The sequence below is a fragment of the Hermetia illucens genome, chromosome 3 (assembly GCF_905115235.1).
Source record: "Hermetia illucens chromosome 3, iHerIll2.2.curated.20191125, whole genome shotgun sequence".
Taxonomy (NCBI): Eukaryota; Metazoa; Arthropoda; class Insecta; order Diptera; family Stratiomyidae; genus Hermetia; species Hermetia illucens.
The window spans coordinates 81,490,085-81,515,388 of record NC_051851.1 but is presented as its reverse complement, the minus strand read 5'-3'; the positions used below and the strand labels follow the sequence as shown (position 1 = coordinate 81,515,388).

Genomic DNA, 25,304 nt, shown 5'->3' with positions numbered 1-25,304 from the left:
AGTAATACATTTAAAGTCACCACTGTTACTCACAAGCTCAAAGGTTTCATCAATCCATACCAACGTTTTATCATCGGGGTATCCTGGCCTGAGACAACGAGAAATTAAGAACTTCGCGGTTGTATGAGCGAGATCCTCCTGGACGTGTAGTCAATAGGACATGCCTATCGAATTGGTCGCTTTAGAAGTACATGGCGTAGAAGAGTGAAGGAAGAGTGCAAAGTTCTCGCAAAATCATGAACGGAGTTGCAAGTAATCGACCGCGGTGGTACATAAAAAGGAACATGGCTGCATTTCATCAGGACGACGAGAAACCGCGCACGTCTTTTCTCGATCTTTAGAGAAATGCATATGCTTGCTGGGAATTGCGTACCAGAATTCATTGCATGATCCTGGGATTGCATCTTGATCTTCGTAACACTCTATTGATGGTGAAAATTTGTCTTCAAATCAGGGATATTTAAGTCACGTGTCAAAGTTTTAACCAACAAACCACAGAAATTCTACATTGATGAAATGATAGTTCGTGAAAACGTCAGAAGGAGTTTGAAACAAAATGGATAATATTTCTATTAATTAAAATTGATTTTAATTTTTACCATTAAATGCTCCCCAAACAGCCGTTTGAAATTGTAAAACTATGTATGCAGCTTAACGTTACGATGTCGCTCCGAAGAAGAGAGGAAAGGAAATGGGATCTTTGAGTTTGATAGTCTTCTCTAGAAATCATTAAAGAATGTTGAAATTAACTTGCGGAGAAATTGAATCATTCACTTTTATGATTGCAAGGGATCATGAATTTTACTTTGATAGCTCCACGTTAAATTCCCCTCAATGTAATTCAATTTTTGGAAAAGTTACATGAAATAATTTTATACGCTTTATACCCGTTACGTTATCTGTCTTACTGAGAGTAATTTTTCACAAGAGATATAATCACGTAAAATTTTATGCTTCCTAAAAGATTCATTTTCGGTTTGAAACTCTACGAAGTCAAAACGTACTCATACGCACAGAGCCATCACTGTCAGATTCATCACTTTCGTTGGTTGCAGGATTACCGTCAACGTAACATCAAATTCCACCCCTCATTATTACGTTCAGTTCTGATTTAGAAACCTGAAAATGAAGTGGGGGTGCCGCCGACATTGGATGGTACTTGAGCGATTGGATGTCTACTTTGCATACGATTGAATGTCTGTCATCGTATTCAAGCAATTGATTTTGAGAACAAATTATTACACTCGTAAAGTGTTACGTTGAGTGGTATCATCAATGGGAATTCCATGTTTTCGCGGAGGTTTTTACTTGAAAATATTCGCTATTCGTGATAAAGTGACAATTTTTATATAAAGTACGGAAGAAATCCGGTTAAATATTTGATCCATTGCTACGTTACGTAATTATATCTTGGAAGCAGGTGGAGTAAATTTCAAGTAAGTACATGATTCTGCCTCTTAGCAGGGAATCCAAAAAATTTTCGCGTTCTCACACGAAAACAGATCCCTTGAATCGAATTCCGAGCATCACAATGGCTGAATTTATGCTGAGCATACTCGAAATATCTTACTAAAAAATGCAATAACGTAATTTTCGCACGTATCAGCCGTCGGGATTAATATTCTGTAAACACATCCAAAAAATTGTAATTTCGCCTACGATCACGTGCCTATGATCCACTTACGCACGTATGGCAATGGCATCATATCATCTCGCATAATCGCTGCTTACCCGGCCCCGCTTCCTATCGCGATAACTCCTTTAAATACATTAAAGGATAATTTCGCGAAAAAATTATCTAAATAGTCATACATATTCGCATGTTCGCATTTTTCGGCTTACCTTGCTTCTACGACTCCCGGGACATCTCACTAACTTTTTATGCACGTAATATGATGGGGGAAGCAACGTGCGTTGACGACACGTATGTAATTGAAAAGTGGAATGGGTGGCATAAAAGGAAAATTCGCGGGAAAAAAGCCGACGAGAGTGAGGATGGAGTAATCCTTTCATAAGCGCATATTCTTGTGGTACTTATTGTTTGAAGGCAAACAATTTCCTTTATATTCCTACTTCTTGGAAATTCCCTGAAGGATATTACGTGAAAACGGTAAGATTCAAGATAATGTGGATGAGATCATATGTAAAGGAAGAAGCATGCCCAGTGAAATTAAGAGCCTGCTGGGTGTTTGTGTTCGCAAATATCTGCTAGAAACGAAAAGTACATTCAGGAAAGTGTGTCTTTGGTAACATATTGTAAAGGCGAAGAGCAACTGCAACAGTTTTAAATTGTTCGTTTAGTAGTGACGGGGTTAAGGAAGAATCTAAGACAGGAAAAAATTAAACATTGTAAATAGCACTACTCTAATCCGTACGCTTACAATTGAGTTGCCATGAAAATGAAGGGATGCAAATGCTAGTAGAGAAATAGGAGGGCATTATTTCCTGGAGAGACAATGTATCCCAACTTGTGTAGGCTCAGCTAAACCTAATTAAGCGGGCAGTTTAAAGTGTATATAACGTTTCAATTATCTCTGCAACCCTGTCGTCCAACGATTTGTCCAATTATTCCGTTTGCCAATTTAGCAGGGTATACGTCCGTGCATCTTTCTCATTTTCATTTCTCCGTTTTGTGTGCACGGTTGCAGGTGATGTAACAAGGCAAGGTCAGCAACCAAGCACCACTATCCTGAACTCCCTCTGGTGAATGTTTGGTAATTGAAATCAAAATCCACTAAAATGCTTTTACAATGTCTGAACGTATGGGACTTGTCATCAAACACGACATTTTGATTTTAGATCGAATTAGGCTCCTTTTCGTCTAACTCTTAATGCCAGGAAGCTACCAGGGTTTATAGTATGTAAGTATCCAAATGTGTTGCGAGGCAGACTTCCATAACTGATAAACGGTTTATCTCGAATAGGTGACTAGTAGATATGTTGATGCTCACAAGGACAAGTTCGGAACACATCTGTGGCGCGGCAGGATTCGCAGCATTCGAAATTTATTTCGAATGTTGCGAGCGAATAGATGGCGCGGATCTATCCACTTTGCGTGGCACACCAAGGGAGTGGAAGATCGCAGTAATCATGTTTTTCAGACCTGTCACTGAATTTAATTATTAAGTTGAAAATTGCTAAAGAATATGGAAGTCCTTTTTGAAAATAGAATTTGAGTTGAGTTTACTGTATAGAATTCGCGTTGAGTTTGCTGTATAAAATTCGCATTGAGTTCGCTTAAATATTTCAATAAAAATAATCATAAACACGTACGGGTATAGGCAAGTGGACGTGAGTCTTGGCTTGCGTAGGACGTTTTCGTGGCGTTTCATCCTGGCGGATGTCAGCTTCCCCATACTAGGCGCAGACTTCCTGTGTCACTATGGATTGCTGGTGGACTTGCAAAACAAGTCTCTTATAGATTCCACGACCAACCTTAATACGTCGGGACATATGGTATCTCACCCAGGCAATAATCTTTCCGTTCTTTTAGAAGACATTACCGACTCTCGTGTTCGGGCACTTCTCCAAAAGTTCAGCCAGATTACTACCAACTGTAGTCTCTCCAAACCAGTGAAGCACAATGTGCAGCACCACATTATCACTACTGGTTCCCCGATCTTCTCGAAGGTGCGTCCTCTACCATCTCAGAAACTGGCAATTGCACGGAAAGAGTTTGAACAACTCGTTCAACAGGGTATCTGCAGGCCCTCAAACAGCTGTTGGTCTTCCCCACTGCATATGGTCCCTAAGCCAAACGGCGAATGGCGCCCATGTGGGGATTACAGAAGGCTAAATGCACAGACTGTTCCTGACCGATATCCAATTCCACTCATCCACGACTTTGCGCATCACCTCGCGAATTGCCGCATCTTTTCGACCTTGGACTTAACCAAGGCTTATCACCAAATTCCAGTAGCTCCTGAAGACATTCCAAAGACGGCAATATGCACACCCTTTGGACTCTTCGAGTTCACCCGGATGACTTTCGGATTGTGCAACGCGGCGCAAACCTTTCAAAGGTTCATTCACTCAGTCCTGCGAAACCTCGAATTCTGTTTCGTATATTTGGATGATGTTTTGGTCGCTTCTTCCACTGAGTCTGAGCACTTAGCCCATCTCGAGTGCATTTTTCAACGTCTCCTTGAGGCCGGTTTAGTCCTAAACGTTGAGAAATGCAAATTCCTTCAACAACAGGTGAGATTCCTCGGCCATTTCATTTCCCCTGAAGGAATACAGCCCGACCCAGACAAGGTGCAAGCAATCACAAGCTTCCCGCGTCCAAAGACAGTGAGGGAGTTGAGGAGGTTCTTGGGCATGCTAAACTTCTACCGTCGTTTCCTGCCCAAGGCCGCCCATCTCCAGTCCATTTTGAACGCGTACTTGTCTGGCCCCAAAACTAAGGACACACGAGAGATCGTGTGGTCTGAAGAGGCTATCTGCGCGTTTGACAAATCTCGTCAACAACTGGCTGACGCTACACTCTTGGCATTCCCTCTGCAAGATGCACCCCTAGCCGTTTTTGTTGATGCCTCTGACATCGCAGTAGGTGCTGCCCTTCACCAAAAGGTGGACCAAGTTTGGCAGCCGTTGAGCTTCTTCTCGAAGCAGTTGAATCCCGCTCAACGGAACTACAGCACCTACGATCGCGAACTGCTCGCCGCATACCTGTCCATCAAATACTTCCGTTTCTCCCTAGAAGGCAGGCCGTTCACAGTGTTCACGGACCATAAGCCTCTCACGTTCGCTTTGAAACAGAAGCCCGACAAAGCGTCCCCTCGTCAGCTTCGACACCTGAGCTTCATAAGCCAGTTTACGTCGGACATCCAGCACGTGTCCGGGAAGGACAACATTGTTGCTGACGCTTTGTCTCGTGTCTCCGAAGTTAACATCCCCGCCTCACTCGATTTCTCGGCTATTGCCAAGGCGCAAGTGGATGACGCAGCACTTCAGAGCCTCAAGTCCAACCCCAAATACAAATTTCGGGAGTTGCCCATCTTCGGCTCAAACCTCTCGCTCTGCTGCGAAGACTCGGAAAAGGGACCTCGGCCATACATTCCGGCCACATTTCGCAAGGAAGTGTTCCACGCAGTTCACGACTTGGCGCACCCCGGCATCAGGACAACAAACCGGTTAATCACCGGAAAATACTTCTGGCCCTCCATGAACAAGGATATTAATTCCTGGGCCAGAGAGTGCATCGCATGCCAAAAATGTAAGGTCTCCAGGCATGTTAGGAAAGAAGTGGGCTCATTCCCCCGCACTACCAAGCGTTTCCACACCATACACCTCGACATTATAGGGCCTTTGCGAGACTCGCATGGTTATAAGTATTGCCTCACAATCATCGACAGGTTCACGCGGTGGCCTGAGGCAATACCTCTGAAAGACATCACGGCGCAATCATGTGCTGAAGCCCTCTGTCGAGAGTGGATACCTCGCTTTGGCGTCCCTGCAGTGGTCATCACTGACCAGGGAATGCAATTTGAGTCCACCCTTTTCTCCGAGTTAGGCAAACTCCTTGGTTTTAAACGCCAGCGGACTACGGCATACCACCCACAATCCAATGGGATGTTGGAACGTTGGCACCGGACGCTGAAAGCCGCCATTATGGCACGCGACGACCCGTCCTGGACGCAAGTCTTGCCTCTCGTCCTACTCGGCCTTCGTACAACCCGCCGAGAGGAATTTGCTGCCAGCCCCGCGGAGCTGGTTTACGGGGAGAACCCAAGACTCCCAAGCGATCCGGTCTTCGACAAGAGATCGGGTCTCACGGAGTCGGGGTTGGTGCGTCTGCTGAGGGACAATCTCCGGCGCATCAAGGCGACACCACCCACTCGACACTCGTCCATACCTGCTTGTTCGCCCAAGGAACTGGACACATGCACGCATGTGCTGATCAGGACGGATGCCGTCCGGAAGCCGCTGCAGCCTCCATATGAGGGCCCGTACCGCGTTCTCGAGCGGGGAGAACATTTCTTCCAGCTCGAGATCGGTGGTCACAAAAAGGCGGTCTCTTTGTCCAGGCTGAAACCCGCGTGCGCCCCGAAGCAACGTCGTGTCCGCTTTGTGGATTAACGGCGAACGAAGTTCGGGGATCAGTCGCTGAAACCCCCTAGGTTTCATCTGGGGGCGGAGTGATGTGGCGCGGCAGGATTCGCAGCATTCGAAATTTATTTCGAATGTTGCGAGCGAATAGATGGCGCGGATCTATCCACTTTGCGTGGCACACCAAGGGAGTGGAAGATCGCAGTAATCATGTTTTTCAGACCTGTCACTGAATTTAATTATTAAGTTGAAAATTGCTAAAGAATATGGAAGTCCTTTTTGAAAATAGAATTTGAGTTGAGTTTACTGTATAGAATTCGCGTTGAGTTTGCTGTATAAAATTCGCATTGAGTTCGCTTAAATATTTCAATAAAAATAATAAGTAATCATAATTACTTAATTGGATTACTTAACATCCATGTTCTGTAAGCGCAATTCAGAAATATTGAAACTAATTAACACTGGTGGAATGCTACCCACTACCGGTTGGCTATTTTTGATATTGACGATGCAAGGAGCAGGCTAGATTTTCTTTTTAACGGTTTGTTTTGCACAGGTGTGTTTTGTGCGAAACAAAACCTTATTGAAATCGATTCACTGTCAGTTTGTCTATCGCACGCACTTTTTACCAAAACGGCTACATCGATTCAAGCGAAATTTGGTGGACACATAGGAATTTTGAAATTATACGCATACAGGGAGTGACATAAAATTAGGTGGAGTTTAGAATTGGGCTCTCCATATACAAAAAGGGGAGATGCATTTTTTTTCACCTAATGTCTCCGTGCGTGAAAGGTGTCGATTATTAGTTTCCAAAACTGATGCTACGTAAATTGTAAAATCCGCCAGTAAGAACTCAAAATGTGAACTCTTAGAGTGGAACAGAATTCATTTTCGGAAACTACCGAACACAGAAATCTGAAAAAATCAGGGTGATGCACTTAAAGACCTCAAAATATGTCCCATTGTGCTCAAATAAAGTAACTATATGGGATATATGGTACTCCCTAACTTTTTGAAATTGACTGAAAACGTCCCTTAAGTTCATTCTAGGAGTACTGCAGCAGTATAGAGGACAGTATCGCGCGTGCGCACACCAGGTTTCATGGAAATCCGACTGCTAGTGTCAACGTTATAGCAGCTTACACTACAAAATTTTTTCTGTTTCCTGGTTCCACTGAAATTGGTGAATAAGAGAACAGCAAAAATTATGTGAGTCAATCCGGGTCCATCGTCTACGAGTTACTGCCGGCCTATAAAATTCTTTTTCTAAAATAAAAATGCAAACCTGGCGGGATATGAGCAAAGATGATGATAGAGAGCATTTTTGAACTCCAGATAGATAAAAATTTCTAACCTTCTAACGATGATGAACTTTAAGTTGTTCATCTTGTTGGATGGTAGTGTTGTTAGCGTTCTGTGTAACACAGAAGCCATTAAGTACTGCGAAGGAATCTCATTTTGGTTAACCAATTCTGCACAGTTTGGAATAGGCGTTTTGAATCTATTCTACACATGAGCTACAAATTGCCTACATAAAAGGGGCGAGTTCAAGGGAAGGAGAAAAAGATGGATATTTCTATGAAAATTATGTATTTCGCGGTCCATTTTGAGAAAACTACTACTATATATGTTAATTATATGTTCTCTCAACTTTTGAATTTGAAATAATTTTTTTAACTATATAAATTTAATAAAATCAATCCAACCCCTGAACGCAAATCAAAGCATTATGATACATCATCTGTGAAAGAAAATCTACTAACTTGTCCACCCGCGCTAATTAAAAATATTTTAAATTCATTTTCATTATGCAGAACATTGATTCTTAAAATTAACTCCAGAGGGCGAAAACAATGCAAATGTAAATAAACATTCCATACATTCGATGCACTGTGCGTCGATCTGTCTATCACAACCCATTTATTCGGAAACGGCTAACGCTCTTTTCACAAAATTTGTTGAAAACATGGACTCTGTGAATCCTTACAATCGATACAGAATGCTACCATCATAAGTAATAATGTAATACACAATTTTGTAATGGTTGAAAAAAATGCAACTATTATTAACAAAGTTGTAGAAAATATAAGTTTTGTATTTTACGTAAATTTATCGCATGTAAGATTTGTATGACGTCATAATCATAAAAAGTGAACCCATATGAACGACGAATATATCAAGGAATATTTTGAATTTTTAGCGACGTACACGTAAATTTCTCACACAAGATGAACACAAAACCTTTATACTCGAAGTGTCCGGCTTCTCTTCATCATCATCAGCGTTAACGGCGCAACAACCGGTATCCCGTCTAGGCCTGCCTTAATAAGAAACTCTAGACGGTTTTGCGCGGAGGTCCACCAATTCAATATCCCTAAAAGCTGTCTGGCGTCCTGACCTACGCCATCGCTACATTTTAGACAGGGTCTGCCTCGTCTTCTTTTCCTACCATAGATATTGCCCTTATAGACTTTCTGGGCTGGATCATCCTCATCCATACGGATTAAGTGACTCGCCCACCGTGACCTATTGAACCGTCGAGTTTTCGACTTTCGCAACAAAACCTTTGCCAAACTGTTGGTATAGGCTGGAACCTCACGAAGGCTGTGTCTACCTGCAGATCTCTGAGGAGGTGATTATTTTTCACAAACTAAGGCGCCCTTGTAATTCTACGCAGAATTCTATATTATTCGCGTTTCAATTACTCTATTTTATATGTTCTTGCAGAACCCGATAACTAGATCCCATGTGTCCAGATAGCTATAATTGCCATGAACAAAAGAACTTTGTACTTCAATTTAGGCATAGAGTTAGTTAATTTAACTGCCAGTATAAATAAACTCCTTACCTTAACGATCCGTCTGTCAAGTGCAACCCCAGGTATTTGCACTACTAGATTGGGGAACTTGGGTTCCATTTAAGTTGATTAGAGGGCAGGTTTCTTGATGCAAGATGCTTTCCGAGATTCGATATGGGTAGCCAGAAATAAATTATCATCCGCAAATGTCGATGTGTCTATATTATGACTAGTTTGCATGCCTGATGTGTAGATAAGGTACAGCATCGGTGCCATTACGCTTCTTGCAAACGTGGGGTGCGCCCCTACGTTCGTGGGACCGAGAAGAAGCGAAGTAATTGACCTAACAATCTGTACCCCAAAATTGTTAGAGTTGATTACACACTGGCGAGTGCTAGACGAGGTCTCACTGTCAGATCACCGATATCTAGAATTCAATCTGACTATGGTGAACCCTAGGAAAACGGATTGGGCAAAGTTCAATGAACTTCTTGGCAATAAAGTACAGTTCCCTAGGCGACTAAGGACCCCTTTGGTGCTGGAAGATGAATTGAAAACTCTGAACTACACACTTTTAGAGTGTTGTGAAGAGGCTTGTCCTATTTCCCGAGGCCAAAGCGGTAAAACAGTTCCTTGGTGGAACCGAGAACTGCAAAAACTCGGGAAATCAACCAGGCGACTTCTAAATCGTGCTTGCAAAAGTAACAAGAACGAAGACTGGTTAAATTTCAGGAACTCACAACGTGAATATAAGAGGCTCGTGAGGTGCTCGAAACGAGACTCCTTTAGAGCGTATTGTGAGGAACTGGAAGGCGAAAGGGAGACTTCAAGGATGTGCAGAGTCCTCAAAAGGGACGAGTCGGCCAAGTTGGATTCTCTTAGAAAACCCGACGGTACTTTCACGAACTCCAGACTGGACTCAGTACAGACCCTCCTGGAAGTACACCACCCGGGGGAACGGGTGAGAGAAGTGGTAGGGGGAGAGTTGACGGTTCTTGTAACCCCTTCAACACGCAAGTGTTGCAAGAGGAACTGGAACCCTGCGAAAGCGGTTGTTACCCTTGAAAAGGTGAGAGCTGCGATACTGTCCTTTGAACATTTCAAAGCACCTGGCATGGATGGCATCTATCCGGCAATGCTAAAGGAGGGTATGGAGCATTTAGAGCGACCTCTAACAAATATTTTTCGAGAATGTCTTGCTCTGGGCTACGTGCCTTCTTCTTGGCAAGGTTTGGAGAGACTGGTGGAGCGTCACATTCGTGGAAAGGCGCTTAGGTCACACCCACTTAGTGAAAACCAACATGCTTACCAACGTGGAAAGTCCTGTGAGTCTGCTCTTCATTCTTTGGTCACAAAGATAGAGGATGCAACTTTGAATGGTGAGTACGCGATGGGGGTGTTTGTGGACATTGAAGGGGCTTTTGACTGTGCGCCTTTTCGAAAACTTTGTGATGCCGCCAGAGCGCATGGTGTTGATGATGCTTTAATTAAGTGGATCCATGCTATGCTAACGCAAAGATTGCTGTGCGCTGAGGTAGGGGCCGATCGCTACCTGACTACGGAAGCAACGAAAGGCTGCCCCCAAGGAGGTGTGCTTTCGCCGCTTCTGTGGAGTATGCTGATCGACTCACTGCTATGCGAACTGCAAAATTTGCCAATACACGCTCAAGCTTATGCTGATGACGTGGCTGTACTTGCTGTTGATCGGGATCTTGGAACGGTGTGTAGGAATATACAGCGTGCCGTTGATTTGATAGACAGCTGGTGCCTTAGACATGGTTTGTCAGTTAATCCAAATATAATAAAATCACAATGGTTTTTTCCACAAAAAGGAGAAAACTGGATGGACTTTGTCTCCCTGAGATGAGGGGTACTACCCTTCAACTCTCCGAAGAAGTGAAATACCTAGGGGTTACTCTAGATAAAAAACTTTTTTGGAACAAACATGTAGAGGTAAAGATGAAACGAGCTCTCACAGCTTATGGGCTGTGCAGACGGACCTTTGCCTCGACATGGGGACTCAGGCCTCATGTGGTAATGTGGATATACCTTGCTATTATTAGGCCGATGTTCGTATATGCATCCGTAGTGTGGTGGGTTAAAGTGAGACAAAAAGGTTTTCACCGTAAACTAGCTGCACTGCAAAGAACTGTTTGTCTGGGTATCACTGGTGCCATGAGCACGACATCCGGCGCAGCTCTGAATGCACTACTCAATTTGCAGCCCCTGGATATATTTATTCAAAGCACTGCAATGAGAGCAGCTCATAGGCTAATTCAATTAGATCTATGAGAAAACAACGGATGTGGGGGGCACAGAGCATTGGAAGAGTTACTGGGAGGACTGAATCCAGTTCCTACAATGCCTTCCGATTCTCGTGTCCCCATACATCTGTTTGGTAGAAGATATGTAGTTACCCTGAAGCGTAGAGAGGACTGGGAAGACCCAGAGGAATGCGTGGAGGGATATACGGAAGTCTTCTACACGGATGGCTCAAAAACAGAAGAGGGTTCTGGAGCCGGAGTCTACCTCTCGAATAAAAACGAGAAGTGGGCTTTTCCTTTGGGACAAGCCGAGGTTTATGCGATCCTAAGGGTGGCAAACTGGGTGATTGACGAGCGGTTGAAGGGCAGGCGCATCGCAATCTGCAGTGACAGTCAAGCTGCACTGAGGGCTTTGAGCAGTCTTTTGATCACCTCGAAAATCGTTCAGGAATGCAGAAACCGTTTGAATTCTATGTCTAGATTCAATACGGTGGAACTACTCTGGGTACCTGGTCACTGTGCATAGGAGGAAATGAAATCTCGGACGCTTTAGCGAAAGAGGGGTCAATCTCCCCTATGCCGGGACCGGAGCCAGCAATTGGGGTATCAGTAGCATTGGCTAAATCTGTTTTCAAAAACTGGGAACAAGTTTCCCATAATGACAGGTGGCAAAGCCTAAATGCTGCTCGACACACCAAACTTTTCCTGCCAGAATCCAACATACGTACCGCAAAGTTTATCCTGTCGAAAAGCAGGAGGACTTGCAGGTGTATTGTGGGCATTCTGACAGGCCATAATTCACTAGCTGGGCATATGTTCAGAATAGGAATTACCGAAGATGATACGTGTCCCTCCTGTAATGAGGAAGCGGAATCCACGGAGCATTTCCTATGTGAATGCCCCGCCTATGGACGCATCAGGCATCAAATCTTTGGTGCCGATGTTCTCCAATTACGACGGGTAGCATCACATCCACTAATGGAAATCCTACGATACGTTAACGAATCCGGAATATTCCGTTAGACGGGGGACGCGAGTACAATGGGCCAACACGGCCTGAGTGCTCAGAAGCTGTAGCTTCTCCCCACCACACACACACACACACACACACACACGCTTCCTTGCGGTACACCAGCATTGATGGTGTGATTTCACGTGGTAACCAAATTCTAAACTTCCGCTCAATTAAATAAGATTCAAGAATCTTGGAAAGGAAGTAGTTTCTTAATTTTGTACACCAGATCTTCGCGCCATACTCTATCAAATGAATGTGCTACGTGCAGAAACACCGCAGAACACTTACTTCCTGTCCTCTAATGCTCAGCTTATTTCCTCCACAATTTTATGAACTTGTCCCGTTTTACTGATCATTTTGCGGACGCCGAATTGTTGTTGGGGAAATACTTTTTCACCGGCAAGGAAAGAATTTTGCCAAGAAATGGCTCTCGGAGGCTTTGACGCTAAGGATAGCAAGCCAATTGGCCGATATGAGCTTGCTAACGTTAAATCCTTACCAGTCTTGGCAATCATTGTAATCGGTGATGTTTTCCAGCTCTGTGGGAAGTAACTGAGTTGAATAATCCTATTGGATAACTGGATAAAAGACTTAATAGCCATTGCTGATAACAGTTTGATGATTTGGCTAGTGTCGGATTGAGCTTCTGTGGGACGCAATTGAGAATGTCCTTGGTTCTTATGCAAAACCCGCTTACTGGCCTAGCAGGGAGTAATCTTCAATTTTTTGGTTGCGTTCTATGGAGCGAGAGTAGTCGTCGTTGTTATAGGGAAGCTGGTCGTGAAGTGCTGAAAGTTACTTTTTTTTCTGCTTTCAGACCATTTTTTAGCTTTTGGATGGCTTTTGCGAACTCCTGCTTCAGTTTCGGATCGATCAATGTTTCTACCATTCCCGCCTCAAATTTCATTTACCCCTTATCAGCTGTTGACTATCCGTCGATGATATTTTCCTAAACCTACCACCACTACCAGCAGTGGAGAAAAGCATCGAGCTGTTGCCACAGTGCATTGTTTGAAATAATAATAATAATCGTTGGCGCAACAATCCATATTGGAATTTTTTCACAGGTCAGTGGGTCAATACGTAGACTGTCCTGAAGAAATATTATCAAGCGCTTCGGATTTGCTTATGGTGTCGAACAGTTGTCTGCTTTCGGAGAGATTATTCTTGATCCTGGTGGGTGTACTTGGCATTATAGTCCCCGCCCGCCAAAAATTTCTTTCCAGGAGTGCTTAAGAAATCAGTAAACTCTTATGCCGTCATTTGTTTGTGTTAATTGAAGTTTGTGTTAATGCCATTTGCATTCCAATGACTTATAGAATTTGTGATTGGCTACGCATCATCTCCTGGAACATGTTCTGCATTGATGCCATGAATTGTGTCATAGTTTGCGTCAACATAACAAGAGGTCCCTCTAAACCGTACGAAGTGAGGTTTCCTGGTGCTTGACCTTGGGGAATGGATTTAAGAACAGTTGCATAGCTAACGTCGGGTTGATTATTAGATGCGGTAACTAGCATCTGCAAAGTTCAGAAAGATGATTTGGTTGTCTCATGTGGTTGCTGACTTAGATGGGATTGCATCTTTTGCTTAATATCCATGTACGCAGAACAACCTCCGTAGTTAGCAGCATGTGATCCACCGCACTGCAAGATTTGGCACTTGAGCGCTTTTAGTTAAGGCATCATATTACCAGAATGGAATCGTAGGAACCACTGCTTTGCTCTCATATTCGATACTGCACTATGTGCAGTAATTGTGCAGATTTTTGGCCACCTGATCCGCCTCTTAGCGCTGGTAATACAGATATTTCCAAGAGGCTCCTTCTCAGACGTAAAGATACTTTTCAATCGCTTTAAATAGTATGACCCGATGCGATGTGTACATAGTGGCATATGGTTTTTTAAAGCTATCTAGCTATAAACGTTTTATCCGGTATTTATCGCAGAAGTTTAGGAAAGCGGATGTCCTTTATGTGTAGTCCATGCGTGACGTTTTTTTGAATGAAACTTATAATGTTACCGAAAGCGGATGACAGTACACATGATCGCGATTCTGAAGGTAGCATTCTTTCTTCCTCTCTCGTTGCACATGTTCAACTAGCAAAGTGTCTTCAATTGTTTTAACAGAAGCCATCAACAAAACAAATGGTAGTCTAATGAAGCAATCTCTGGTGAATATGGCAGGTGGAATAACACTTCCCAACGAAGTATTTGCAGTGTTTCCTGGATCGCTTTCGCAACATTTGGCCTTGTATTATCGTCCTGGAAAATCGCCTTGTCGTGTCTGTCCTTCCTTTCCTGCTTTTTTACTTGCAGCGCCTAGTTCACACGCAATAGTTGCTGTCAGTAAAGGTCTGTGATTACCGTTTGACTATCTTGTGCTGGGTCACACTTTTCTGATTCAACCAGATGCCCAACAATGTCTTCTTACCGTGGTTGTTGACTGGGATGTTGATGGCTAAATATGATTGATGATCGATCGAATTCCAATGCATCAGGAAGCTGCTGTTACATTTAGCAGGACTCTGCATCCAATACTGCTTGCAATTTTGTATATTCGAACTTCTTCTTCAGTCGTCCATGGTCTTTGTCTTCTACAGTGAAATCGCTTTCTTTGAACCGCTGAAACCGCTTTTGGTACATGCGAACTGTTGGAGCATGATCGCCGTATGCTTTTACAAGCAGTTGAGCGATTGCGACGTACTTTTCTTCAAGAAAATATAATACAGCAACACTTCCCGTAGATTACGTTTTACAGACACAAAACTTCAGACTTTCAACACGGTACAACCACACTTGCTGACACAATAAGGAAATAAAGTGAGTTGCGTTATATAGCTGACATGTAGGATCTTCGGATGCATTATCGGTACATGCATGGTTCAAATCGATTCCAAAGATATTGCCACCTATAGGCAATGCCAACAGTCATTTTCACACACCAAATATTTATATTTGTATTTCTATTCAAAGAAAATCCTTCCTAATTATAGGTTTTGTTTGGGTACGTCCCCACTCAGTAGTCCTATCTATTCTCGCCGACCTACTGTTAATGCTTTGTCAAATTTTTAGGCTTAGTGTTGCTTTTTTCTCCTAGAAGCACTTTATCTTAGTATTAATATGTATGATGATTATATAATAAACTATATAATCCCCCAAAATTCGCTCACGCAATACATTTAATTAAACCTGGGAGCTGACATATCATTGAACATATTTCTCGGCTAGAATTTCTGCCCTATCGTGCTGCAGATCACGAAAAAATGGAACACTTATTCTTAGGGTAAATCCCAAATATACGCTCATCGTCCTGTGAAATAAATCAATAAAGCTGGGGCATAATATCAAGCTTACCGCAATATTATCGTATGTATATCTAGCAGGGGCTCCCACGCCCCTACCGTTGTTCTCTTACGACAGCAATCACTAAAACAAAATTGCTCCGTCGGGAATTCACATTATTTCATCCTTGTACACATATTTTATTTTGTATGAGATAAGAGCCAGGACATGTAGATATTTGGGATTTCTTCACGCACGATAAAGATTTAACACTTGAAGTAAGCGTGAAGGAGGGATTGTGGGAATTCATTTCTAGGTCATCCAACTTCGTCAGTGGTTCAAACTTACTGGAATGAGTCTGATTTTATGAATTTAATTCCTGAAACCTGAGAAACTAACTCAAGAAAAAGCAATGGAAACGAAATCCTTTTAAATTCCTGATTTCGTCAAACCTAAAAACTCGAAACATTTTGATTGGAACTTTGTAACGAAGTGTGAAATCTTGACGGAGGAATCCGACTTGCCTTTATTTCGCCCTTATTATGTCCTTCCCTCCCTCTTCCATTTGAATCATGAAAACACCGCCTGTTATATCAAATTATGCTAAGGAGATAGAACTACTGTCAAAAGAAGGCAGCAAGGACAAAATACCCTACGAGAATAAAAATGTTATCACTAATCATACTTGAGCAAACTCATCTATCCAATGCTGCCGTGCTGCTGATCCATTTTGCTCCCCATCGTCGCAGGCAGCCACTATTACAGGGGATCATATTAGCACATCAAGGGTTCTTGTAATGTTACATTGTTTGCATTACGCCCGAAAGAAGACATCTCAAGTACCTATATCGTTATGCGATATGGTTGGGGCCTAATTGATTTGTACGTTTCTCTAGGGGTGGAAGCACGAGAAATCGGTCCCAAGAAGGCAATTAATTACAATATATTAAATATAAAGAGAAGTAACTCTACAGCAATATACGGGCTTATCTCAACAGTAGGGCCAAGACTGTGTACCGAACATATGTAGGTTGTCTGAGGTTATCTTCTGTGTATTATGAGTAGCGTGTTAATCCACCATATGTGGCAATGTCGTCGAGCCATATGGGATTTACCCCATACTTTCTAATACATTATTCAATAATGAACTTTTTCACATATTATACAGAGCCCATGGGAATAATTATTCAAAAACTTTGGTTTTAAGTGTGGAACTTTATAAGGAATTTGTATGAGTTCTAATCTAAATTGTGGCTGGAAGTTCCTTCGTCATTTTGATGCTTAGAAAAGAACGGCACCCATTTCATCTTCAACGAAAATTAACGACATACAGTGCTGCTGTAAATATTTAAGCAGATCAGATTTCCATGATGATTTGGCCCCAACCTAATCTTTTAAAAGAAGATCTACTGAGTAAATACACACACTTACCATATACTATATGGTAACTGTGACTTTTGAATGGAATGTGCAGCTTATCGGACTTGACGAGAGCGCAGAGTATTTCAGCTCTGAAAGTCAGAAAACATCTTAGAAAGACTGCAGGTGTATAAAAATTGCAAAATGATGGTTTGGCAGTTCAGTTTGGAGTCTCCTTGGTGAATTACTTGCAATTGGTAACTGATCATATTTAAGCTTTGGGCCGGAAAAATTGAAGTATCCATATTAGCTAAATCGTGAATCCCTACCCTGTATCCCGTGCCATCGGCGAAAGGATTATATGTTAAACACCAAAACCTACGGTAAATACCATGGGCTGATGCTCTACTTCAAGATAAGCTTCTCCGTGCAAATCAAACCAAATGCGAGGAGGCTATTTTCGGCCTTAAGACGGCAAACGTTGCGAATCCTACCTCAACTAGAGAGATGTTTTCCTATGAGTGCAGCACAGTCCGCTCTGCTGTGCGGCGCGAAGGTGTGGTTGATGTTCTTAGCAATATCTGAATTCTTCGCTGCCATCTGCGTGGCTTATTTACAACTTAGGTGGTTGGATTGAAAGCATTGTGAGTGATTATTGCCTTACCGCTTCTAAGTGGCCATGAAAGATCTTACACAAGATTCAGGAAGCATGATCCCAAATTGCACATTCTATGTTACAAAACTGTGTGTGTGATAAACGAAACGGACTAAACCCTTTTCTTTTGTAAATTGGGATGCCATTTTCCAGAAAAATTATTTAGATACAAGGAAGATCTCTGTGGACAAAATTTTACCACAGATGCTGAGGAGCTGACAGATGTGGGTCGTGTTGCGTATTAATTACGGATTCTTGTATGCTTCGAAAATCGAGCTGGATCCTAAACCCTAGCCGAAAATATAAAAGTAATAGTAGAATCTAAGTGATTTTTTGTATAGTTAGTTCTCTCGGAATATATTAATAATGTAACGGACGCAGTAAACAATTTGTAAAGCATGACAAGCCTTAGCCCTGACGCTAAGAAACAACAGGAGACCTTACAACAACGACGTCTTACAAACTTTCAATCAAACTTACTTTAGTGAAGTTTGACCCCCAAATGCAGTACTGCGGAAGTAACCATGTAACCTTGATGCAAGAAATAGGGTCCGACCCCGATAAGCTGATATCTTGATCGATTGCTCTTTCTTACTCGGCCAGGGGTCTAATTTGAATGGGGTTCCGAAGTCATCAGTGTTTTAGTCGGCCGTTTGGTCGTTTCCAATCGATTTTACTGTTCAGTAAAATTTTGGCGGTAGGTACTTAGATCGCTCAATTCTGCGTAGGTCACTGTCAGTGATAGTAATAGTGTATGTTTTGGAATCTCAAATTCAGATTAAGATTCAGATTCGATCAGAATATGACATTTTCTGAACGAGTTGCACGGCATAAACTTTGCTATGAGACCCCAAGAACGCATCATTTGCTTAAAGCAGGTGGGCGCTGGATCGTAGATATCCCGTGTGACAATGTCCATTACAAGAACGAAGGGGAGTGAGGAGAGGGCATTTCCTTGATGAACTTCGACAGGGGCAGGAAACGGTTTTGATATACCAATCAGACTTCGCACTTCATTTTTCGGATCGTTGCAGGGCACTTTAACCTAACGCACGATTTCATCTGGCAGGTTTTGCTACAGAGCATACCAGATGAGTTCGACTGGCACAAGGTCAAAAACCTTCTCTAGATTCAAAAATGCAATGCAAAGAGGTGGATGGTCTTCATTATTCTTCTCTATAGGTAACCGCGTAGCGTGTATTGCGTCAGTAGTTCCACAGTTCTTGAAAAATCTGGCTTGATTCACGGTTATTTGAACGATGTCGCCAATACGCTTGTCAAGAATGCGCTCATGGTAGGGGATAGCAATCGAATCGAAAGGTAATTTGAATATTCTGCTGGACTGCCTTCCCTTTTCCATATTAGAACGGCCGTGCTTTCTGGGCAGTCATATGATGCTCTACCCTCCTAAATAACCTGATTGAAAAATTCATTGAGCTTCCGTGTTGAATCCCAACTCTTCGCTTTCCACACCTCACATGTGTGCTTTAATCTCTGTCAGATTAAGGAGTAAGGCAACTGAGTTCTAAATGTGACTTGGTGCCCGAAGGTATCTGTCTGCTTGGACATATCCACAACCCCTATGGAACCCCCACGATCGTTAATAACCAAGCAAAGAACACATACCCTAGGAATTCTGATATATGAACTTAGAGCGCTATACTGGGTTCCACGGTAGATAACCACCGTGGCCGAAGCTACTTTAGATGAGTCGCCGTGCAAACTCGGGTCTGATTGATGAGCGAAACCACAACCCTCATCAAACTACGACTAGAGAGCAAATCGCTATAATCGAGCTGAACGCACATAAGAACGAAATTCTCTTGAAACATGTGAATGCAGGGGCTATCCCGGTTCCCAAAGTACGTGGGTGGTCTGGGTGCAGACTCGGGCCTGATCGCCCTTATTAGGCCTTTTGAGCATTCGCTTACTGCTTCACGGCCTGCAAACCATAGGGAGTGCAACGTATCCTCCCACCACGTGGAGTTTCTGCTAGGCAACTTGGTTTTGGTCCAGATGTCATAATTGGTGTCCCGTTTTCCTCGTCGCCACCTCAGAGTACCAGTGGCGCTGGCGGGTGGAATTGCTCCAAATGTCGGCCGTGCTTGCGGAAAGTAGGATGAACAAATTCTTCCGTTGAAATCTACTCGAAATATTACCGCCATTTTTCCGTTAGGGCTTGTCGATCGGTAAGTGAGGTACTGTTCTTGTCATTAACGGAACAGTTTTGAGAAGTCGATACAGATCCCCCTAATCGTCCCGAGTTTTCAGCTTATCGCAAAGTGCTTTGTAGTGGACCGTTCGATTAATGGCAATGGATTTCTTTGCTTCCTGGTGGGAATTTTTGTATATCTAGCAATTGACCAGTTTTTTATCGTCGAAAAACTTATGGTAGAGACTTTTATTCTCACAGGCCTTCATTTGAACACTGTCATTCCAAGGCCAAATGTCTTGGTTGGTGGACTCCTTGTCAGGCTTAGTGACCACGAGGATTACATTTTCTCACGAATTATTTTTTCTCACGAAATCCCCATCATTTAATGGCAATCGACCAGTACATTCCCCACCCTATTTTATCGATGTCTTGATTTGTAAAACGAAAATTAACGGACGATGTTGAAATGCGATGGCCTCACAAGAAATGTTTGGGAAATGTTTGACAAACACAAGTTCATGGGTGACCGCAAGATTGACTAGCAACCCTTACTGCACGCTCCAAAACGATTTCCCTCCTGGCACCTGTTGTCGTCTACCCACATGATCATTAAGAGCGGCCGTAGTGACGATATATTCGTCGGCAGGCGCTTTACAGGTCTTTGTGTCAAGTGGTTTACAGAACGGGTCCCGGCATCAGATCAACCTGTTTATGGGACTTATGGCTGATCGGTTGATACAACGGTAAGCTGCATTAACCGGTCCTTAAATCATTCGACTTCGGAGATGGCATTGCCAGTTTTATATTGAGTGCATGGACTATCAAAATAGAGAAATTTGTGGCCATTTCACCGTGTCTCAGCTTTTAGCACTACACCATCGATTTTTTGGTTGTGCGCAAATATCAATGCGCCTCTTTTTAAGGGTTCTTGCGAGTTTTAGCAAGGTATCGATCTCTAGCGTGAAGTCACGTATTTGTTTTTTTTTCAGACTAAATTGCTTACATCCTCCAACGTCCATGCATCAAGAACCCCTGCTCATTTCTCAACAGGACCGAGGACCCCCCCCCCCTGTCGTGCTGTCAATATTAGCAGTCTAATCTCATTTTACAGAGGATAGTAAAAAGTTACCTCAAACCCACCTCCTTTAAGAGAACTCCGGACCATGTAATAATGAAATTTTGAATGGAAATAGGGGTCAGATCAGGGACCCTGCTTGGAGCTGGTGTTGATATTATGGATAGGTAGGTTTTGAAAATTTGTGCTGGGATTAATAATGACCCCTGTTGACGACTGCTCTGCATTAAAGTCGAAAAGGCGGTTTTGGTCTCGCAGGGATAACAGGAACTGATGGAACAGATGAGTGTGAAGAAGATCCTCTTCTGTGTTCTCACTCTGCATGCTTTGAACAATTAAAGAGTTGGTGTGTATCTGGTATTTAGTGGGACGAACAAGTACAGTATCGATGCCGCGAGTCCGGCGGAGATGTTACAGCACTTTTTAGGAAGTGAATTTTTCATAGTCTTCGTGTTAGAACGTTAAGGGAGGATCTTACGCTGTTATGGTGGAGTCTCGCTATTTGGCACGGGAATTATTGGACCGGGTGATGACCTTGGAGAAGGTCTGATAAACTGTTTATAACAGAACAACTTAACTTTCTACGACATTGTGGTGTCACCCTTAGGTAGGTGACTTCATTCCAAGTAAGAATGGGTATATCCTGGATTTTGAGGGAAAGGACGGCAAAGTCTCTCTATATTGTTGGCATAACCCTCGTGCTTCCGCGAAACTCAATTATTTCAATTTTCTGATGATTGGGGAGTAATTAATAATAGACAAAGTAACGGCAAAGCTTATTCTAATTGGAATCCAAATTAGCTTCACTAAGGGAGATGTTTTTGGTGGACGTGTAAAGGATTAGGACATCCGCGTACTGCGGGGCTTTGGTGGAATTAGGTTCAGAACTTGGTTGAGGAAGCAGGCTTAAAGGACAACTTTGAGAAATACCTGCTGGACATATTTATGGCCATGAAAGGTGTTGTTGGATACTGGGATATCCGCCCATCCAAGAAGCTAACGAATGGCTTATATAGGTGCGGATGGAAGTCGAGAATTTCGAAAAGTTCAAACGCGCGTCCTTATTGCTATTTGAAGTCTAGAAGGCAGGCTATAGTTAGAATCGTCTGGTCATTACTGAGAAGAATATCCATTTTAAAGAGGTTAAGTGCGTGCTCAACCAATGGTTAAATCGGCTGAAAAATTAAAACTTCGAAATTGTGTAATTAGAGTCAGAGTGGTCGTCCATGATGAATCTGCTCGAAGATCTTGGCGGAGAAAGAAATCCTCATTTAGCTGTCGGGATGAAAAACATTATTCTTTAATTTTTTAGGGATAGTCGTTAAACGAGCACTTCTCCAATTAGTAGGGAAATAAGGGTGGAAATGTTTGCAGCACAGTCTTTTTCAGAAAATGGATGGGATTATGTCGTCGCCCACCAGTTTCTCGTTTTCAAACGTCACTATCGACACCATTGTGTTCCGTGCGACAAAATGGATATGATCCAAGTGACTGAGGGGATATATGAAAAGGTTTTGTGTGGATTTGGTATGTTAGTAACACGGGATCGATTAGAATAGAGAAACTGATTCGCTGATCTCAGTTGCGACAATTTGGACGCAAATGTGCAGGGTACCTATACGTAGAGAAAGTATCTTCCTTGAATTTTAGAATTTGTTGGACCGAGAGGTGAGGTATGATTTGGGTTTATTGGGCGAGGATTGAATTCTCGGTGGTCAGTACGGAAGAGTTGGACTTGGGAAAAATGCATTTACACTTATAGTGCGGCTTGATTTCGCACAAGAGCACTATGTGGGACTTATGTTTGTCAAAAAGTAACTCGAAGCTCGGCCGATGAAGGAGTTTAACTCGACGATCCTAACGTACATTGATGAATATCAGGATACCTTCCAGTCCATTGAATATTGGCAACAACTCTCGCGATTTCTTGACGAATTCGAGAAGTTGGAGATTAGATACGTTGATGGGGTTTAGGAGATGGGACTGGACGGATGGTGTAGTGTCTCGCCCGGCGTCTTTAAATGTCACGGACGGATGTGTATAAGTCGGGTTATTAATAATACCCATATTCGAATTAGTGAATGGAAGTGGGACGTAAGGATGGTGCATGCTTTTGAGCAGTCCTCTTCATCACCGTTCTAACGATAATTTGATAGGCGGTCTTTTGCTGACACAACTAATGCACTTTATCGTCTGCTACAGTTTTTGGAGCATTTGACCAGAACCTGAACCTAGTTATACTTGATGAAACATTAGGTTAAGTAACAATTGAGTGCCGCGTTACTTACACGCTGGTAATCCTTGCCTTGCAATATTTACTTGTTTTTAATTTTTTCAAAGCAAATTCTAGTATGTTCTTCGAAGAAAAGCCGAGACATCAAGACCTCGGTGGATAAGATTGGTTGTCGTCTTGAACGAAAGGGTGTAAATGAAGGACTTGCTACTGTTCTCAAGCAGGATTTTCTTGGCCGTAGTCTTCAAAGGTTTTAGTAATGATTGAGTATGAGCTCATTACGGGTTCTACTACTATGTGCTCCAAGAGATGCGTTGGTTGCTTGGAGCCCCTAGATTAAGTCCTCCTGGGACTTGTTTCTTAAAAGCGCTTCCTTTAAGTTCCTCAAGAGATGCAACATGTGCTCTTTCATCAAAGCTACTCCTTATCGACCGTTGTGGATTCATTTTTAAGGTTTTGTGTATAACAAAAAATTATTAAAATCGGTTTACTGTCTGTCTGTTTGTCTGTCTGTCCGTCACACATTTTCCTCGGAGGCGGTTGTAGCGATTGACACCAAATTTGATAAAAAGGTGGAAACTGTGGACACTTACCCTTACAATGAGTTACATAATTCTACATTGAATTTAAGGGAGGCCCACATACATGAAAAGGGGGTTGCACACTTCTTTTATTAAATACAGTCCTGTGGGGTATCAAATGAATGGTCTGTAGTTTACAGGTTAGTACTTTACGTAGCTGGGCTCACTTTTGGCATTTGTTAGAGAGGGGGAGAGTGCGCGGGATCGAAAGTGATCATTTCTTTAACGGAGCCATTCTCAGAAACTGCTCAACTGAAATGCCCTTCATACCGATATCTGTTCAAATAAAGTTAATAATATTATATTACTAGAATACTATATTATTGAGTAATTAGCTGCAAAACCCCTACCCCTCTTAAGTTCATTCTAGCACCACGAAAACGCAGCAATGCAGGCTATAATATAGAGCATGATCCTACCAAGTTTGGTAAAAACCGCACTATTACTGACAATGTTTTAATAGGTCAAACTTGTCGCTTTTTGCAAAGACTGAATGTGGATATTCTCACATAATGTATGCATATATTACGTCCTACGTACTAATGGAACAAATGTATATTTAAATGTCTTTCTTAAAAGAAATACACAGAACCTTCCATACCTAAGCGTCCGGTTTCTCGACTTGTTAGAGTTTTGTTTGCTACAACACGTAGTCGGACTCGTGAACTTCGGATTGGGGAACACCGCGCCGCTTTCTTCCCGTCGCCATTTACAATGTGCCGCAATGAACTTGACTTTGTTTTCGCAAACTATTGAGCTCCTATTGACAATCCTTAATGGATAAATGGGAACATTCACCTAACAAATCTCGGACGTTCAATGTTTCTGAACTTCTTAGTTGGTTTTTGAGAACTAAAAAGTGCGGTCTTAATTCCTCCTCTATAAGGTATACACATGTTGAAAATAATAACCTGACAGTTATAGCTTTATCTAGGATTTTACCCACGACCGCTCCCTACATTTTCTGCAAGAATCCAGACTTTTGTAACTTTACCATTCTTTCTCCCTTTTCTTGAGCGGTAAAAAGGCCAGCAATTGCGCAATTCGGTTGTGATACAATTCAGTAAAGATAACGTCGTGTTCCCCATCAACATATATAGCCATTAGTAAATATTATCATAAATGTCCCTTCGCTGCATAATGCCATCCCAAAAGCGGATATGAATATTCTAGACCCAAAGTCAAAAAGACCACTCCAAACTATCTCCACTTGACTTTCAGTAGAATTAATTACCGAAACGAGCATGATAGAATTAAAAAACACAAAAACCCCGTGGTAATTTTTTTAACGAATAACGTCGTCGCTCACTTCCCGAAATTAAAACCTAAATTGTTAGAAATATTTTCCACGGCTCTACGTGCATTTGATTACGTCTCCTTTTTTCAACATTTTATATTTCCTCCCACCCCAGTTGACTAATACATAGTCACGCAGTCATCTTATTAATCCTGAACTCTGCTCAACTTGAGCAGGAAATTTTACTGTGTGCTGGGGTTATTTATACGATCCTTTGGGATTTACGCGATTTGCATTTTTATGTGGGGAATTTTTCTTTTTTTACATTTGAGATATATGTACGCGAGCCACTCGACTAAGTAAAAACAAAAGTCTCCAGAAACAACAAAGTGGCACTAGATGGGGCCGTCCTATGGAGCACGCGAAGCAGATATGGCAGGGTGAACACTGGTGGGCGTACTTCACCATAGTGTTGTCAGGATTTCATATTAAAGTATTTATCAGAGCTCCTGATAAGGAAGAGTGATATCTGGATTTGGAGCCAGTGAAAGGACGGCGACCAGTAGAAATATGCAGTCATGAACGTCAAGACATGAAA

At 42.5% G+C, this 25,304-nt stretch overlaps 1 protein-coding gene across 1 annotated transcript in view; it reads left to right on the top strand.

The window, feature by feature from the left end:
* Window positions 1-25,304, top strand: part of LOC119652052 (alpha-2 adrenergic receptor) — a 343,866-nt gene that overhangs the window by 145,035 nt on the left and 173,527 nt on the right. The gene's annotated exons all lie outside the window — the stretch shown is intronic.